The following is a 7,726-nucleotide window of genomic DNA, read 5'->3' on the forward strand; positions in this document are numbered from 1 at the left end:
CAATAGATATGACATATATTTGGATCAAGAAAATAAATAGAAGATAATTGATGGGGGTAGGGAGGTACTAGCAGTTGGGAGGATTGATCAAGAGAAGTCTCCAGTACAAAGTGGTTCTCAAACTGAGATTTAGAGTAATTGAGGAGGGTCTAAGAGGTAGTGATGTGGAGAGAGGCAAGGTGGACAAATTTCGCAAAAACCTACCAATGTGCCTCTATTCCAATGCTACCCAAAGAAAATCTGGGAAACGGGTAATGTTTAGAGTTCCCCATGTTCAGGTTTTGACAGAGATTTTTTTTAACTAAATGTGAAAAAGCAACACAACAAGTTTTATATTACTTACAATTATTGTCATCCTCCTCATCCTCCTCATCATTTCCACCATCATCTACAGACTTATAGAAACTTAGTGGAGAGTTACCTACATGGCCATGACAAGCCAGAGGTATCCAACAAGTAGCCTGCAGGCTACAATTCGTGTGTTCTGAACTACATTAAACTGTAATTGAGAAATATTTAATAAAATACATACGAATACAACAGAACATTGATAATGCTAATACATGCTGTTCTAAGTCATTATGGGACCCTTCTATGTGGCTTAGTCACCTTCTTTCTGTCTGAGTTTGGGACCAGGAACTTAAGGTAATCCATCCATGTCAAGAATCCCCTGGAAGACATCACCACCTCCCAGAAACATTCAAAAGAATACTTCTAAGGACACTCCTAATCCCAAAACCATGGCCATCCAAGAATGGACTCAACCCTAAGAGGCTGGAAAAGCTTCAAGGATGGATTCAGTGACGAACACACCATTGGACAGAAGTGTTGGGGGAAGCTGTGTGACTTTTGATTGCCACGTTCCTCAGATACCACCTACGAAGTGAATTTTAGGCAGGTTATGGATCCATGTTGTTGAATGGAGGATTCACGAAACCTAATGGATAGATTTTTTCCCCAAAGTGTCAAAGATCTCACTGTATTCACCACTCATGGGCCTCAGTTTCCTCATCTCTAAAAATGAGGGGTGTATGTGAGATGACCTACCCGGTCATCTAAACCATGACCTTGGAAGTCTTGTCAACTTCATTTTTGTTGTCTGAGTGCAGGCTGAGCTCAGGTTCTTTATTAGTTTGATTTCTTTGGTTGCGGGGAGGGGGGGGGGGGGAGTAGGGGGGTGGGGGGGGGGTGATGAGCATTTACTTGAATCAGTACTGAATTCTGAAGGCAGCATTTATGCTGATTATCAACTTTCAGTGATATGTAAATGGGAGAATTATAAATAGAGCACACAACTCTCACTGCAAAAGCTAGAATCTACTTTAGTGACATTTCTACACCACAGAACAAAAAATATCACTTTTTTCCCCCATGGCTTTTCTGTGATTGGGAAGAGACAAGTTATAGATAGCAAGAAATAACCCTAATCACTTGCAGACTCCATTTAAACTGAAGACAATGAGGAGATAGTTAAGTGCTAATATCCCTGATTAAAAGATTATAAAGCTTTTTGAACCTCCCCAGGACAATTAATCCACCTGTGTATGTGTGGCAGGAGTGTAATATGTGTGTGTGGTATGAGTGTAGGTACATATATATATATATATATATATATATATATATATATATATATATATGTATGTATGTGTGTGTGTATGCATATGTGTCTGTTTGCGTGTGACGTCTATTATAATATAGCTTCCAGTTAGCTTCCTAGCCACCTTTGTCATTCTTTGGAAGAGAAAAAATGCATTCCGGCTTTGAAGGAAGTATGTAAGTCTTGATCATAAGGAGAAGGACCTTTTAGCTAGCCTCTTGGATTCCTTGGAAACAAGTGGGTAACTGTAGGTTCACAGACGACAAGTGGGAAGCGGAGTGGCTGGGCAGATCCCCAAAGACTTCCTCATTTCAGGAGTAGGGGCTAAGGAAATGCAAAGTTCAAGTTATCCAGTCCTTGTTCTCATGGGGCACAGAACGGAATGGAAGGGTCAGAAATAAACAGAGAATTCTTATTTGCAGTGAGAGAAATAGTTATTTCTCTCTTATATTCGTAACCAATTACTGAATTAGGACCAAGGTTTTTCCCCTTTTCTACCTCCTCATTCAGAAATCAGCCCCTCTAGCTTATTCAGGCAGCCTTTGAAGTTCAGGGCTGATGATGAGAGTGAAAGTTCAGATCAAATCAAAAGGTAAAGAGATTTCAGTTTAGGTGAAGTGACGGATTCTGGCCCATCGAGGTTACTCAGACAGTTCTGAGCTAAAGTGGATTTCCCTCTTTTGTCGAGATTACCCTAGAAGGGGTGATGTGGATATAGATATCTCTCTGACCAAGTCACATCCCCCAGATCCTCATTGGAATAAGCCCACCTCACATTATAATATGCATTCGCTCATTATTTGTTAAACAGTCCGAGTTGATTTCCACCCTGAGGAACACTCACTCTTCAAAGGGTACATAAGCATTGAGTGGGTTTCATGAGGGGTCTTTTGCATTTGAGAGTGCATGGATCCTTTTTATTAATTACTTCTAGCATTATTGATAAAATGATTAATTACCCCAAAATGATGTCTCTGGAACTTTTTATATGCCACAGAAGTATTACAAAGGATCAGAGAACAAGAGCTAAAAGGGACTCCAGAGGCCAGCCAGCCCAAGCTCATTTTATTCAAGTTTAAACTGAAGCCTGAGGATATTAAAGGGTTTTTTGAATTTGACAAGTAACAAGCATCGGAGTTGGACTTGAACCTAAGTTCTCTGTGTCCAGCCGAAGCACTCTGTCTGCCATTTCATGCAGTTTCCATGATAAAGTGAATCTTTTTTCAAGGTGTCATTTTTAATCTAATAAAAATAAGTCTCAGAAATAAAAATGTGTTTTGCTCTGGGTCACACAGGCTGTAAGTAGCAAGCTCTGTTAACTCTAGATGCAGTGACCCTATGGTGAAGGGCAGTAAGCACTTGTCTGGCTGAGAGGAAGGATCACAACATGATGGTGTGATAGGTTGAGTGTTAGAAGAGCTATCAGAAGCTGTTTAGTCCAAAGCTTTCATTTTATAAATAGGTAAATTAAGACTGAGACAGGGAAAATACTTGCATCGTAGATACAGAGCTGGAAGAGACACCACAAACCATTTACCTCGATCCTCTCATTTTACGAAGAAGGAAATTCAAGAGAAGCCTCTTGGGCCCACATGTCATCTCTGACATTTCTGCTCAGGAATAAATTGCATATCCTCTCTGGACTTCAGATATTTTTAATCTATAAAGTGGCTTTGATATTTGCTGTAGTAATTTCTAACATGGTTATTGTGAGGACCAAATGATTTTTTAAAAAAAATATTATGTTTCCCCAATTACATGTAAAAGCAATTTTTAACATTTGATTTTTTTTTTGAGTTTTGAGCTCTAAATTCTATCCCTCCCTCCCTCCTTTCCCCACTCCTTGAGATGGTAAGCAATCTGATATAAGATATATGTGTGCAATCATGTAAAGTATTTTTATGTTACTTATTTCATGGAGGAAGATTTGAAAAGGATGGAAGGAAAGAAGGAAGAAAGGAAGGAAGGAAAGAAGGAAGGAAGAAGGAAGGAAAAAAATAATATGCTTCAGTCTACATTATCTGAAGCAGATAGCATTTTTTATCAGGAGTCCTTTGGTATTGGCGGACTAAATAAATTAATAGTTCTATCCTTTTGTATTTTTTGTTTAATTTGAGTTGATTGTGCATATTCAGGCATAATTAGATGTTGAAGTTGTTGGTAATTCCATCACCTTTTTAAATCTATATATTCATAGGACCTAGAACTGTGCCAAGGCTCCGAGTTCAACTGCTCTCATTTTCCCTGCTCAACAAACTAAGACCCTAAGACATCTTTATTTGTTCAAGTCATTTCATTTTTCAGAACGTGAAAGTGAGCATGAGAGATGAAGTGATTTTCCAAGCACTGAGCAGCAGAGGAGGCATGTGAACTCTGATCCTTCAGTCCAGAGCATTTCCCAATGCTGCATTCCCATTCCCAGTTCCCAGTGCCTCACTGTGTCTTTTTCAAAGTCTAAAGTTACTTCTAACTGGCCATTCTTTCCATCCCAGAAAGCACTGCTCACTGCTGCTGCTAAATGTCCATTCTACTGAGAGGGCTCCTGCAAACAAACATGCTCCGGAAGGGCCCTTTCTAATGAATCTCAATTAATTGTAATTTTTCTTCTGCCAACAATTGTTGCTTTTGTAAGCCAAATGCCCTCACCAAACCTTGGTATCTTTTGTCTGCATTGATGTTTTTGAAAGCATAAATTCATCCTAAAGAAACACCCTGAATGGCTGCTGACTGAATTATAGCAATCATTGACTTTCCAAGTGGTGTTATTGTATAGTTTAAAACTAAAAGGGAAGAAAGATTCTAACTGTTCCTTTCAAAATCAAGATCAATTCTATATAATTCCACAAGCATCTCTTAATTTCTTCCCTACCTCCACATGGCATCACGCTACACCATGGTTGCAAAGACAAAAACAAAGCATTTTCTGTGCTTATCGATATAACATAGATACAGATAAATAAAGAAAAGGTCATTTGAAGAGGAACAGAGTACTGGAGGCAGGAGGAGGGGAGAGTGGGTTAGACAAAGCATCTTGGCTGGGGATGACAGCCAAGATGAATCTTGAAAAAAATCAAGGCTTCAAGGAGTTGCAGATAAGGAAGGAGCATATTCTAAGCATGGGGAAGAACCATGGCAAATGCAGGAAGGTGGGAAGTGAAATGCCAAGTTTGGAGGAGAGCTCTCTATCCTCCCTCCCTTTACAATCTCATCCAAAGCCATGGATTGAATGACTTTTTCAGTATAGAGCTCACAGGTCAGTTTGGCCATAATGAGGAGTGGTTGAAGGGAAGTTATAGGCTATAAGGCCAGTAAGATAGATTGGTTCTATCATATTCGTCAGTCTGAGGAATCTGTGCTTTGTCCTGGACAAAAAAAGAAATGACTAATGGTTTGAGGGCACAGAAGTGATATAGTCAGACTTGTGCCTTTGGACGATTATTTTGGCAGCTGTAAGATAGACTGGAAAGGAGAGGTACTGGAATTAATTAGGAGGTTGCTATCATTGTTGGGTTGTTGGTCAGTCATTCCAGTCATCTCTGACTCTTTGGGGTAAAGATCCTGGAGGGGTTTGCCATTTCCTTTTCTAGCTCGTTTTACAGATAAGGAACTGAGACAAATGGGGTTGTAACTTGTCCCGGGGATTGCTAGAGGAAAGGATGTGATTCATATCCCAAGAAGAGGGGTTAACTTTGGCAGGGAGAATAATCACCTTGGTGCCAGTGTCTTGGGAAAATAAATACATGCATAAAGATGTCTAAGGGTCTTTGTTGGTTGAGTAGGGAGAATGAGAGCAGTCATAGCAGGACCCTTGGTTTTCTATGGATACAGAAGAAGGAAGTAGGACTTGAAGGTGAATAGAGAAGAAAATCTTTGATCCCACTGCTCTGAGGAGAGAACGGGTCTGCCCAATTATCTAGACTTACTCCAGAGATGTTCAGAAACATGAGAGTGGGAACAGAAGGGAATGATTTAGAGTTGAAAATTAGGTGGGCCTGAATGGTGGTAGTACAAAGATTATGAGAGACAAGTCTCATAGACAGGCTATTTTTGACCTGACTGACTACAGGGTCAAAGCTGAGGGGAAAGAAATGAGGCCAGATGAGGAGTATGAGACTTGGAGTCCAGGGTGATTTGGAGAGACTGGAGGCCACAGTGGGAACAAAGCATACTCTTAGGAAAAGGCAAAGATAGATGTACAAGGAGATTGTGATCAGAGAAAGAAATTCCAAAGGCCACAAGCAGGAAAGTGAAACATGATAAAGATAAAATGTTAGGTGTGCCCACCTTATGATTAGTTTAAGGACACAGGATCTGGGAAAGTGGGAGAATTGGGAAGTTGTGTGTTTAAGGGGACATCAATATGCATTTTAAATCCCCAGATATGAAGACAAGGGTTGGAGAAGAGAGAAAAAGCTTGGTACTCAACTTACTGAGAAGGGAGGGAGAAAGGAGGATGGGGAGGAAAGGTGAATGCCTCTCCCCCTTCTACTGCTTCTCATGTTCGTAATGCTTTCTAGTTCAACTCACTCCCTTCACCAAATCTTGTCTCTTTCTACCCTAACCTTCTGCTGTTCCTTCTGAGGCCCCTGCCACAGTGACAGGAAATAACGTTTTCATCCAGCCAGCTATAATTTAGAGGGGATAGAGCCTGGACCTGGAGTCAGGCAAATCTGATCTTAAATCTGGCCTTAGACACTTACTAGCTGTGTGACCATGGACAAGTCACTTATCTTCTACCTTCCTGTTTCCTCACCTATAAAATTTGGATATTAATGGCATCTACCTCCCAAGGTTCTTGTGAGGATCAAATGAGATTATTTATAAAGCACTCTGGAAACCCGAAAGCACCATTTAAATGGCTATTATTATTATTATTATATCATCATCACCATCATCACCATCTTCATCACCATCATCACCATCATCATCACCATCTTCATCATCATCTACATCATCACCATCATCATCACCATCTTTATCATCATCACCATCATCACCATCATCATCACCACCATCACCATCTTCATCATCATCATCATGACCATCTTCATCATCATCACCATCATCACCATCATCATTATCACCACCATCATCATCATCATAATCACCATCATCACCATCATCATCATAATCACCATCTTCATCATCATCATCACCATCATCACAATCTTCATCATCATAATCATCACCATCATCATCATCATCATCATCATCTTCATCATCATCACCATCTTCATCATCACTACCATCACCATCACCATCATCATCACCATCATCATCATCATCATCACCATATTCATCACCATCATCACCATCTTCATCATCATCACCATCTTCATCATAATCACCATCACCATCATCACCATCATCACCATCCTCCTCCTCCTCCTTCAAATCTCCTCATTCACCTTCTTCTTTTGTTCACAGAAACCACCCATTCTCTGGAGGACAGCACTTCCCTAGCTACCTTCTCCATTGGTGGTGACTCCTCTCACATGCTCAGAGCTCCATGCTAGAGGGAGGAAATGCCCTGCTGCTCTATCCTACTGCTATTCTGGGACTTTCCTTTTAATACTATCATGAAACCATCTCTCCTCCTTTGAGATTCACTCAGAGTCATTTGACTATGTGACCCACGGAGATATCTTCTGTCCTCCAAATGATTCTCTCACATTTTCCAATTCATTGAGTAGTTGTCTGTGGAATTTAATCTCCATCTTGATATCCTCTTGAACTCACTATCCACCTAGTTCACAACTTTAATTTTAAATCCAACTTTTCCCTTGGATCTGCATGAATATATGGGGGAATGTGACCCAGAATTTGGGGGAGAGACATTGTGCTAATCGTTCTTACCAAAACACCTTAGTAAATACTTTTGAAAAAAGCTAACTGAGGCAACTATAAGAAATCAAAGGAAAGCACTGCAGTGGAGGCTCATGAACCATAGCAGTAGAAACCCCCAGCCCAACATGGTCATGCTCCTGCAACCCTGTTTGGTCAGCCATGCTCTGGGAGATCAGTTTGTCAATGAAAGTGGGGGCTGGGGAAGTAGCCCTAGAGGGGCTGCTGTGTTAGGTTGTCAGGGCTGCTGCATGGGAATCATTGGAGACTTAACGGATCATGCGT

The sequence above is a fragment of the Trichosurus vulpecula genome, chromosome 7 (genome assembly GCF_011100635.1).
Source record: "Trichosurus vulpecula isolate mTriVul1 chromosome 7, mTriVul1.pri, whole genome shotgun sequence".
In the NCBI taxonomy this organism is placed as follows: Eukaryota; Metazoa; Chordata; class Mammalia; order Diprotodontia; family Phalangeridae; genus Trichosurus; species Trichosurus vulpecula.